The sequence below is a fragment of the Acipenser ruthenus genome, chromosome 23 (assembly GCF_902713425.1).
Source record: "Acipenser ruthenus chromosome 23, fAciRut3.2 maternal haplotype, whole genome shotgun sequence".
NCBI classification, from domain to species: Eukaryota; Metazoa; Chordata; class Actinopteri; order Acipenseriformes; family Acipenseridae; genus Acipenser; species Acipenser ruthenus.
This window is the reverse complement of record NC_081211.1, coordinates 16,419,259-16,432,454: the sequence shown is the minus strand read 5'-3', so window position 1 is coordinate 16,432,454 and position 13,196 is coordinate 16,419,259.

Here is a 13,196-nt window from a genome sequence, read left to right as displayed (position 1 = left end):
GGTGTTGAGATTATAACCTGTTTTAGATACAGTGTGCTCACATGTGGTTACAGCTTCTTAAAAAGTAAACTGGACAATATGTGAGTTATTATATAATGCACACTGTTCTTGGAAATACAGAAACTTAAAAATGATGATCTCTAAAACAAAGACAATTATAGATCAGAAAGTACTGCCACTGTCAGTACTGTCAGTACAATCTGCATGTACCCAAATAGACCCAACTCTCTACAGTACTTTTAACATGAGACTCAACCCAAAAAGTCCCAACTCTGTACAGTACTTTGAATATGAGACTCAGATTTCTGTCACACTGTGCAAGCCATGTTGATTATCCCACAAAGTGATACCAGATTAAAAAAGGAACAATAATTTGATTTCCCCATGGAAAAGAGATTGCTTCATCGGTGCCCAGACACAGAAAATAGAGCGGTCGGGCGCCATATAAGCATTCTTAAGTTAATTCTTAAGTTAAGGATCTGCCTATAGGAAAAGTAGTGGAATGGCGTTCTGGTGCATTTCAGCACAACTACACCAGAAGGAGGGGTTCTCGTGTCCCCAACATGCACAGGGGTCGAGATATGAGCGATTAAAGGGGATGGGAGAACGTCAAAGTGCTAATTCTTTTTTCGCAAGTATGAAAGAATCTAACGAAAAAAGATCGCTTTCACGACAAAGTAAATCAAAGTCCAAATGATTTTTTCTTGCGAACAGATTCTTTGTTTGTGAGAAGAATTATTTTGTCGTGAGATGAGTGACGAAAAAAAGATTTTAAAAGATCAATTAAATACATTTCTGACTCCCTAAATGGAAAGATACTGTTACAGTTTTTTTTAAAAAAGGAAAGTAAGACAGCCGCCTCACGAACAAATACTTTTTTCTCACCAAAAAAGATTGGACCTTCAAGGCAAAGAATGTTTTTTTGCCAAGTCCAATTCTTCTTCCCTGAAGAGCTGTACTGCGTATGCTCAGACCAACCCCACATTTCAAATCCTTATAACCAAACCAGCGAAAGGCACTATTCTGGACCAGTCCCTTTTGTACCCTGAACATTTTAGACCAAAATTAAGCTGTTCAGATTTTTTACATTACATGGCCTACCTAAGAAATGTAACCCCTGAGACCACACCTGCAATATTTAATGCAAATCCATTGCAAAATTTGGGGTTTAACATTAAAGTGCCTACATAAACCTAACTGTATATTTGCAGCTGATACGTTATTAAGGCAGCAGCCACTTCAAGGATTCTTACAGAGTGATAAACCTCTTTATTACATAAACCTGGGCAAAGAGATCCCAGGTGTATTTGTCTTATTTTTCTGTCTGTTTGTACTGCCTTTATATACCATATAAGCTGAAAAAGATTCATACTGGATTGCAATATTAACTTTATAAAAGATATAGGTTCATTTAGGTATATTGTGATGATTGCAAGAGTTCAGTGTTTGGTAATTGCCTGTATGTTGTACTGGCCTATAGGCTTAGATTGGAACACTGCTGTGCTTGGTTGTGTTGAAATGCACACAGACTACTAGTTTGCATGTTGTATTTGAATGTGTTTTATGTGTGCTTTTCTTTGAGATTATTGAGTGTTGTGGTTTTGTGAAGCACGAGTCACATGAGAATTACTGTTCCTGTCTTTATTAACTTATTGGTTTACTTGCCTTTGTATCACCTATTTAATCTCCTTGCCTTGGTTTGTGTAAAATGATGACTCTTCTGCAACTTTAAATTGGGATATAATTAATACTGTAAATGACTTTTCTGTCCTTAATAGTTAATAGTATCGATGAAAAGTACATTCTTGCATTAACTTATGTGATTATGGATGGTTCACTATCCCAAACATTAAATGTTTTTTCTTTTTTTTTTTTTTAAATAAATATTTTATACTTAAATTCTTGTGGTGTGGTCTGTTGGGTCCTGGAGCTTCTCACCCTGGATTAAAAGAACTTGTATTGCTGTCCCTTTTAAAAATATTTTCTATTTTTTTAAACAAATTATAGTCTTTTCTATAGCAGCCCCTGGTGAACAGAGATTAGGTAAACCTTTAAGACTAAGTTTACCACACAGAGTGAGCAGAAACCAGGTGTTGGTAAACATTTGCTGATTTTAATGTCTGCAGATCCATCCCTGTGCTACAGTCGGACATGTAAAACAGGGGAAATCCCTGACTAGTAAAGTTCAAAACCAAAACAACACCTTATTCACAGTTTTGAAAATGTCCTTGTAGTTGAGTCATATGGTAAAATACCAAAGTGACATTATTATGAATATTATTAATTAGTCATTTAGCAGATGCCTTTATCCGAAGGCATCTGCTAAATGACTAATTAATAATAATCATAATAAGAGAGAGACTAGGGGGTGATCTATGCATCACAACTGCTGCTGCAGAGCCACTTACAATAGGACCTGGGTTTTACGTCTCACCCGAAGTACAAGTCATTTGGTAAAGTAACAGAATGACAGTCATGTCTTCAGTTTTCACAGGTGTTACTCCCCAACACAGCAAGAAAACACTGAACAACATTGAAGAAAATGATTACGAAATACACATCATTGTTTTAGTTTAAAAAAATACTTAATTCTATATGATTATCTTTGTAGTTTTATTTTCAAAATAAAACTGTATTTGGTGGATTTTGATTGATACATTCTATAACGAGATGTGCATCCAGTTAACTTTACAGGAGATTCCGCTTAATGAGGTGTCCCTGAATTTAGAATTGATCAGATTGTGAGAAAGTCTAATAGACTATGATAAAGTGTTTAAATTGTGTATGACTCTAATAGACTATGGTAAAGTGTTTATAATTGTGTATGAGTCTAATAGACTATGGTAAAGTGTTTAAACGGTGTATGAGTCTAATAGACTATGGTAAAGTGGTAAAGTGTTTAAACTGTGTATGAGCCTTATTTTTGAATGCGAAAGGGGTGAAGTTAACGCGGATTGATTAACCATGTCCACAGTTTTTCCCGTAGTTTTCGATGTTTATTGGCTAGCCACCCATTTCATTTTTTTTATCGGGGTTGTTTTATCTGCTTTTATTGGTTAAAACCGAAAATCAGAAGCCCTATTTATAAGCAATAATAGAAAACAAACAAAATTGTTTGAGATTATACTGTATATTATTATATGGTATTCCGTTTATTTTCTTAATATACTCATCATATTGAATGGTTGTTTTGAGTTCAAAGTATAAGGAATAGATAGTCATGTATCAGTGTGTATAAAATGAGCAGTTTTGTTGCAGCTGGTCCATGAGTAGTGGTTGAATGAACGAGTGCTGGCAGCCTGTCTCAGTCGCTGGAGACACAAACACATGTTCAGCAATGTGGTCCAATGTGACTGTTGTACTGCAGGAAACAGTAGTAATTTCAATCATCATCTTTCAGCACCCATGTGTCAAAAACATGTAAGAACACAGCTGACTCAACCCGATTCACTAATCTCATGACACAGTTTACATGACCAGAATCCATTGTTTTATAATCCGATTTAAACAGGATTTCACATGCCATGTAAAAGTACTGATTGACTAAATATAAGGTAGAATTATTACTTTTCCCAAACGTCTCTTGTAGGGCTTCCATTTGTTCTGTCTTGTGTGTGTTACCTTGTAGACACCATTACAAATGTATCACAGACTGAATAGAAACCATACATTGTGATAAGGAAAATACATCTGATAGCATATCTTTATATCAGCCACAGGAAGGAAGAAGGTTTACCAAACGCTCTAGAGCAGATTGATTTTGTACACACGCTGTCATGGCTTAGCCTTGCCTTGCAGCACAATAATGCTGAAGGCCCACCAGTTACATACAACAGAAACAGAATAAAAACAAACCTTCCAACAGCATGTTTCAACGACAACTTGACAACAAATGGCAACAAAGGGCAAAAAGCACAATAGTTCAGTAAATCAATGTGTATAGGGTGAAGTGGTGTAAAATGCTGTGAATGAGCAGAGGCCTGTCAAATGTGGTTGTGGGTATCTGTTGTCAAACGGGAGACAGAAAGTTGCCTATAGTTGTCGTAGTGCTGCTCCTCCTATAAAGGAAGGTCCCGCTGCATGAACCTAGCGAACCGTCCTTGTCACTGTTGCAAGGCCATTCAGCCCATCCAGACTCATCCAGTTCCTTGTAGATGATAGATATAACTTTGTCAAGTGACTCAGCATCAATGAACACACGTACAGGAGGTTATCATCAAATAAAACAAGTCAGACCTGTCAACTCTCCCTTATTTGTTGGGACTGTTTTTTGGTCACTTCTCCCAGACAACTCCCGGGACAGATTTCCTCCCTTAATGTCAGCAAACCATTAATTTCTGCAAAAGTCATGTACGGTCTTTGGTTACTGCAATCCCTGTCTTTACCTATCAGGGTTTAGGACCCAGGAGAACACTATGGCAGGCATGCATCAAGTGCACCAGGCAGGCTTACATACCGTCTACGTCAAGTATACCTACAACTACAGTACAATAAGAACGACAGGGGCCAGAGAGAATTTGATTGCGAAGCAAGTGGGAGAATGCCTGTTTGCACATAGAGGTGGAGCCAAACATCGTTGAGAACTAAACTGACATTCAGCATTGTGCCGTATGTAAGTGGAGATTTATTCCAAATTTGCAGAATGAGGTAGAATCTTCGTGCTCCAGTTTCTTCAAATGAGTCCATTAACTCCTATTTGTGCAGTTTTGCTAGTTGTGCGCATTGCCGAGCAAGGCTTTCCAGATTTGAATTTAGAGTACGAAACGTTTCAACCCAAATATCCGACTCCTTGAAGTCAGCGACTTCCAGCTCCAAATCACCGACTTAGATGCCAGTCGGGACGTATCATAAACTTGAACAAAGTACTGTGTCTGCGAAAGTCCACAAAATGAGACTTGAACGACATTAGCAAAGCAGATGTAAACGCCACAAGCTGCTGCAGATCTCGATTGTTGCTAGTGTCCTCTGCCATGCATGAATCTCTAAACATTCGTAACATCTCAAAGTGAGTCGGTCTGCCAGTCTTGATATCTCTGATGAACAGATTCAATTTGCAAAAACTGCCTTTGTAGAGACAGGACGGTGTTGCCCTTGAAGTTCTCAGTAAATGACAAAGGCGCATACTTCTTAGACATGCGTACATTTTTAATCCAGTCATTTGGAGACCACTCAAGTTGTTCCCACCAGCCTTCTGGTCGGAAGATTGCCCAACTGTTACGATCTACTGTCATGGTAGCAGTACTACTGGGCAGCAGTGTGGAGTAGTGGTTAGGGCTCTGGACTCTTGATCGGAGGGTCGTGGGTTCAATCCTAGGTAGGGGACACTGCTGCTGTAGCCTTGAGCAAGGTACTTTACCTAGATTGCTCCAGTAAAAACCCAACTGTATAAATGGGTAATTGTATGTAGAAATAATGTGATATCTTGTAACAATTGTAAGTCGCCCTGGATAAGGGTGTCTGCTAAGAAATAAATAATAATAATAATAATAATAATAATGGTACTGCATTTAGCAGTGCAGAAAAAACCAAATGGCATCTCTGCTGGTTTTGCAGAAAAGAGCACAGCTGTGCTTGACCAGCTCTCGATCGATTACGTACTGTACTTTCTTCCAAAAGCATAAACAAAAACACAGCCTCCATGCTGTCGCCACACAAACCTAACAAATGTTGTGTAATCATGGCCCAAATTCAGTTGTTTGTTTAAACAGAGAGTGCACTCACTTCAGTAATGAAAGGTGTGTGTGTACAACAAACAACCAGAGCGAGTGCAGTTTGTTAAAATGCTAACCACAGTCTGTGTGTACGAGGCCTAACTGTACCTGCTTCTCGCTAACAAAACCCAGCACAGTTTTAAGCATGTCTTTGCCTTTTGTTTGATTTTTCATTGGCAGAATTGCAAGCATTTCTTCTCGTACTAAGTTACCACATACTGTATATATCGCCTGAGAATACATAGTTGTGCAACATCACAGACATCCGTTGACTCATCCAAGCAAAATATGTAGCTGAACTTACATTTTCTATTTGCTGCTTGTCAACCTGATCCACCATTTTCACAGTTCGATGGTGAACTGTTTTTGCAGATAAAGGCATATGCTTATTTGCTGCAAGATTTTGTCTTTGTTGGGGAATTCTTCAAATAGCTTTTTGGGCTTTGCTATATTAGGCATACAGCTCCATCAGTGAAAGGCTTTCCTTTGCAAACGATCTCTAAGCAGCCTGTGAAACTTGCTGAATTTAAACTTCCAGCTTTATTTGACCATGCCAGTAGTTTACTTTGCCCTGCTTTCATTTTCTTTGCAGCTCCTTGTAGGCCTTTTCCGCGTCTCACCTTCTGTGTTTTTCTGCATCTCACCTTCTGTATTTTTCCTCGTCTCGCCTTCTGTATTTTTCCTCGTCTCGCCTTCTGTATTTTTCCTCGTCTCGCCTTCTGTATTTTTCCTCGTCTCGCCTTCTGTATTTTTCCTCGTCTCGCCTTCTGTATTTTTCTGCGTCTCACCGTCTGTATTTTTCCTCGTCTCGCCTTCTGTATTTTTCCTCGTCTCACCTTCTGTATTTTTCCTCGTCTCACCTTCTGTATTTTTTCGCGTCTCACCTTCTGTATTTTTCCTCGTCTCACCTTCTGTATTTTTCCTCGTCTCACCTTCTGTATTTTTCCTCGTCTCACCTTCTGTATTTTTCCTCGTCTCACCTTCTGTATTTTTCCGCGTCTCACCTTCTGTATTTTTCCTCGTCTCACCTTCTGTATTTTTCCTCGTCTCACCTTCTGTATTTTTCCGCGTCTCACCTTCTGTATTTTTCCTCGTCTCACCTTCTGTATTTTTCCTCGTCTCACCTTCTGTATTTTTCCGCGTCTCACCTTCTGTATTTTCCTGTGTCTCACCTTCTGTATTTTTCCTCGTCTCGCCTTCTGTATTTTTCCTCGTCTCGCCTTCTGTATTTTTCCTCGTCTTGCCTTCTGTATTTTTCCTCGTCTCACCTTCTGTTTTTTTCCGCGTCTCACCTGTATTTTTCCTCGTCTCGCCTTCTGTATTTTTCCTCGTCTCGCCTTCTGTATTTTTCCTCGTCTCGCCTTCTGTATTTTTCCTCGTCTCGCCTTCTGTATTTTTCCTCGTCTCACCTTCTGTATTTTTCCTCGTCTCACCTTCTGTATTTTTCCGCGTCTCACCTTCTGTATTTTTCCTCGTCTCACCTTCTGTATTTTTCCTCGTCTCACCTTCTGTATTTTTCCTCGTCTCACCTTCTGTATTTTTCCTCGTCTCGCCTTCTGTATTTTTCCTCGTCTCGCCTTCTGTATTTTTCCTCGTCTCGCCTTCTGTATTTTTCCTCGTCTCGCCTTCTGTATTTTTCCTCGTCTCGCCTTCTGTATTTTTCCTCGTCTCGCCTTCTGTATTTTTCCTCGTCTCGCCTTCTGTATTTTTCTGCGTCTCACCGTCTGTATTTTTCCTCGTCTCGCCTTCTGTATTTTTCCTCGTCTCACCTTCTGTATTTTTCCTCGTCTCACCTTCTGTATTTTTCCACGTCTCACCTTCTGTATTTTTCCGCGTCTCACCTTCTGTATTTTTCCTCGTCTCACCTTCTGTATTTTTCCTCGTCTCACCTTCTGTATTTTTCCTCGTCTCACCTTCTGTATTTTTCCTCGTCTCACCTTCTGTATTTTTCCGCGTCTCCTGTATTTTTCCTCGTCTCACCTTCTGTATTTTTCCTCGTCTCACCTTCTGTATTTTTCCTCGTCTCGCCTTCTGTATTTTTCCTCGTCTCGCCTTCTGTATTTTTCTGCGTCTCACCGTCTGTATTTTTCCTCGTCTCGCCTTCTGTATTTTTCCTCGTCTCACCTTCTGTATTTTTCCTCGTCTCACCTTCTGTATTTTTCCACGTCTCACCTTCTGTATTTTTCCGCGTCTCACCTTCTGTATTTTTCCTCGTCTCACCTTCTGTATTTTTCCTCGTCTCACCTTCTGTATTTTTCCTCGTCTCACCTTCTGTATTTTTCCTCGTCTCACCTTCTGTATTTTTCCGCGTCTCCTGTATTTTTCCTCGTCTCACCTTCTGTATTTTTCCTCGTCTCACCTTCTGTATTTTTCCTCGTCTCACCTTCTGTATTTTTCCTCGTCTCACCTTCTGTATTTTTCCGCGTCTCACCTTCTGTATTTTTCCGCGTCTCACCTTCTGTATTTTTCCTCGTCTCACCTTCTGTATTTTTCCTCGTCTCACCTTCTGTATTTTTCCTCGTCTCACCTTCTGTATTTTTCCTCGTCTCACCTTCTGTATTTTTCCTCGTCTCATCTTCTGTATTTTTCCTCGTCTCACCTTCTGTATTTTTCCTCGCCTCACCTTCTGTATTTTTTCGCATCTTACCTTCTCTATTTTTCCTCGTCTCACCTTCTCTATTTTTCCGCGTCTCACCTTCTGTATTTTTCTGTGTCTCACCTTCTGTATTTTTCCTCGTCTCACCTTCTGTATTTTTCCTCGTCTCACCGTCTGTATTTTTCCTCGTCTCGCCTTCTGTATTTTTCCTCGTCTCACCTTCTGTATTTTTCCTCGTCTCACCTTCTGTATTTTTCCGCGTCTCACCTTCTGTATTTTTCCTCGTCTCACCTTCTGTATTTTTCCTCGTCTCACCTTCTGTATTTTTCCTCGTCTCACCTTCTGTATTTTTCCGCGTCTCACCTTCTGTATTTTTCCTCGTCTCACCTTCTGTATTTTTCCTCGTCTCACCTTCTGTATTTTTCCTCGTCTCGCCTTCTGTATTTTTCCTCGTCTCGCCTTCTGTATTTTTCCTCGTCTCGCCTTCTGTATTTTTCCTCGTCTCGCCTTCTGTATTTTTCCTCGTCTCGCCTTCTGTATTTTTCCTCGTCTCGCCTTCTGTATTTTTCCTCGTCTCGCCTTCTGTATTTTTCCTCGTCTCGCCTTCTGTATTTTTCCTCGTCTCGCCTTCTGTATTTTTCCTCGTCTCGCCTTCTGTATTTTTCCTCGTCTCGCCTTCTGTATTTTTCCGCGTCTCACCGTCTGTATTTTTCCTCGTCTCGCCTTCTGTATTTTTCCTCGTCTCACCTTCTGTATTTTTCCTCGTCTCACCTTCTGTATTTTTCCACGTCTCACCTTCTGTATTTTTCCGCGTCTCACCTTCTGTATTTTTCCTCGTCTCACCTTCTGTATTTTTCCTCGTCTCACCTTCTGTATTTTTCCTCGTCTCACCTTCTGTATTTTTCCTCGTCTCACCTTCTGTATTTTTCCGCGTCTCCTGTATTTTTCCTCGTCTCACCTTCTGTATTTTTCCGCGTCTCCTGTATTTTTCCTCGTCTCACCTTCTGTATTTTTCCTCGTCTCACCTTCTGTATTTTTCCAAATCTCACCTTCTGTATTTTTCCTCGTCTCACCTTCTGTATTTTTCCGCGTCTCACCTTCTGTATTTTTCCGCGTCTCACCTTCTGTATTTTTCCTCGTCTCACCTTCTGTATTTTTCCTCGTCTCACCTTCTGTATTTTTCCTCATCTCACCTTCTGTATTTTTCCTCGTCTCATCTTCTGTATTTTTCCTCGTCTCACCTTCTGTATTTTTCCTCGCCTCACCTTCTGTATTTTTTCGCATCTTACCTTCTCTATTTTTCCTCGTCTCACCTTCTCTATTTTTCCGCGTCTCACCTTCTGTATTTTTCTGTGTCTCACCTTCTGTATTTTTCCTCGTCTCACCTTCTGTATTTTTCCTCGTCTCACCTTCTGTATTTTTCCTCGTCTCACCGTCTGTATTTTTTCGCATCTCACCTTCTGTATTTTTCCTCGTCTCACCTTCTGTATTTTTCTGCGTCTCACCTTCTGTATTTTTCGGGGTCTCACGTTCTGTATTTCGCTGCAAATGCAGCCTGTTTTTGTCATGAGATGATGCTGTAAATTCGATTTTTTTGTTTGAAGCCAGTCGTTCTCTGCACATGAGACAAAGTGGAAATTCTGACTTCTCCACAAAGGCGTACATATCAGTCTATTCTGGCTTAAAAGAACGGTATTCCTCATCTGACTTCTTTCTTTGCCATTTTTTAAATGAAACTAAAGAGCTCTACACTACACTTCGAAACTGAAAAAACGCAGTACAAGCATGGTTACAGATTGTGACTCATGTGGATATTGCTTGTTGACAGATCTGTCGACCAATCAAAACACGGTGAAACAGAATCCAGGAATGTAAGCACCAATAAGAGCAGTGTAAAAATAAATAAATAATTAAAGCGAGGTATCACGCCCCGAGATTTTGTGTGTGTGTGTGCTAAAAATGATTTGGGATACCTCAGGGAAGCCTATTATGAAATGCCTGTGAGAATGTACAGCCCTGTGAGCTGTCCTGGTTGGGATCTTTATTCATGTATTTATTTATTTATTTATTTATTTATGTATTTTACCAAGTTTCACTGGCCCTTGTGTTTTGATTGTGCATTAAGCATTTCTTAACACAAGCTAATCGGGCCAGACTGACACTGGCCTATCCACTCCAGGCGTTCCCAGATAGGAACGCACAGTTCCAAAATCTGGAGAAGTACAGTATGATGACGTTATGATGACATCAAAAATAAAAACATTCCACTCTGGGTTCCACGAGTCGCTGTAAACATTATCATTGTCAGTAATTCGGGTTCCCTTATCTTAAGCAAACCTAGCTGTGTCTGAATAGCATGCGGCAGCTTGTGCTTCTGGTTAATCTAGGCACATAGAAACCAGTAATGGAGTGGATATTAAAAGCACTGGCTGATAGCATATTCTTTATTCATGTCTACTGTTCGTTTGTGTGTTACTCGGGTGCCTCTTAACCATGCTGTTAAGTGTGTTCTGGATACTGTCTCTCCTTTGGTTGCAGATTCTAAAATCTGAAGGTATGTATGTATGTATGTATGTATGTATGTATGTATGTATATATGTATGTTCAGATTTTTACTATATTTGGGTTTAATTCAGACTACTAAAGAACTGCTGAAAATCTGGATTTATTTCAATTACAAAGAGCTGTTTCAATGTTATACTCTAAAATGTTTTCCAAACAGTAAAGCTTAGGTTAAATGTTCTTGCTGTATTTATGTGTGCTGTTTTTACCACAGTTGTATGATATGGATGGTTTATTTCTATAAACCCGTGTTCTTTATATCTTTGTATACAGCTTCATAATGGTGAAGGAATGAAACAGGCACAGTTAGATTTTTGTCAGTTTCCCCCAAATCCACCTGCTGGATATTAATAAGGCAGGTGCTGGCACCAAATATCCACCAGACATAACGTTACCTTTTTAATAATACATTAATACAAGAACCAACATGGCTTGGGAACCCATTCCACACCCTCATCTGCTTGTTGTTCCCCCTCAGTCTTCCCTCTAATTACCACCTGTTTCTTCTGGTCTTGCTTTCTGTTTGAGTTTAAATTATTTTAATCAATTCTTTTAAAAAGTGTAATACTTGAATAAAGCAAGCAAGGGTCCTAGCACCAAGCCCTGTGGAACCCCACTCAGTACATCAACATTTTTACAAGTCAAATTTTACCTTTCTGCTTTGGGAAGAGTCAGTTCAGTGAGCTCATGGTATCCAGAGTGCGACCTTTATTTTCTTTTGGAATGACTTTGGTTCACCCTCTGGTCAAGACATGGAATATGGTTAAATGTTATTTTCTTATAATTAAAAAATCCATCATTTTCATTTCAAGTAATTTCTTTTGTTGGTGAGAATGTGGTAAAATATGCAGCGGTAAGTTGGCAGGGCTCTACGGTGTGACCATCAATTTTGTTTTACAAATTTTGTCAACTACAAATATAAACTGATCTTAAAAACAAAATCAACGATGTGCGCTTTCATCGGTGTTTAGTACTCATGGTTTGCAAAATAAGGGCATTAAGAACCAAAAAAATTGTATAAAACCAAAAAAGTCCAAATGTAGCAGTGTCTTTTTAGTTTCTCATCTCATATCCAGTTAGAATTGACAAACTTGTTTTTTTTTATGTACAGTATTGGAAGATATAAAAATGATGATTCCAAGGACATGAAATAACATTTCAGTGAGGTGCTATACTGACATACAGAACTACTACATATACCAATTAATCTAATTGTTTTTTCCATAATAATAATAATAATAATAATAATAATAATAATAATAATAATAATAATAAACCTCTATCAGACTAATCAATGTTAATGGCACCATTAACTCAAACAGGTGTTTTGACTATTGATAATGTTTAGTACCTGCAGTCTCTGCACTTAAAAAGCAGATTTTATTGGATTGGTCTACAAGAGCGAGGCATGTGGCTAAACTTTGAGTGCTGAACTCTGTAACAGTTACTTTGTTGTTACAAGATTGTGTCATTTTTTTATATATGCCTAATATTTGTCATTGTGCACCAAGTCCTGCACTGAGGGAGGCATGCTGGCAGAATCTGACCCTACCAACTGTGCAATTAAAATGTGCTAGCATACTAAAATGTGGAGACCATACTAAAAACATCTTAAAGCAAATTAAAGATCATTTAAAAGATTTGATATTTTGTTGATGCAAAAGTATTCAACTCCGCAGGTGCTACTGTATGTAAAAAAGGAAAAAATATATATAGATGTTCAACCTCACATAAAAGTACTACTTATTTTTGCAAAATTGTGTATTTCTGTATTTTTTTTTAGTGTATACCCACATGTTTTCACTTGGGCGCACTTGTGTGCCTCCTAAAAAAGTTAGTGTAGAGCTGTGATTGAGCTTTTCTTAAGTGTCCCCCTATTTCAAATCATTTACGAAACTAAAGCAGATAGTTTAAAGAGATACTGCACTTGTAAAGAAAGGCTAACACTGAGTCATTTATTATCGAAGGTGCATTTAATGTCTATTAAATCATTATTATCATTAACTGTTACAAGCTTTATTTACTAAGCTTTATTTGTTTTTTTTGTTGTTGTTTTATTAAGATAGCTTTCAGTGTATTATGTGAACAGCCGTAACCATGGAAAAAATAAACAAACAGTTACACCACACTTTAGCAACAACAGTTTCCATTCTATTGGGCAGCAGTGTGGAGTAGTGGTTAGGGCTCTGGACTCTTGACCAGAGGGTCGATGGTTCAATCCCAGGTGGGGGACACTGCTGCTGTACCCTCAAGCAAGGTACTTTACCTAGATTGCTCCAGTAAAAACCCAACTGTATAAATGGGTAAATGTATGTAAAAATAATATG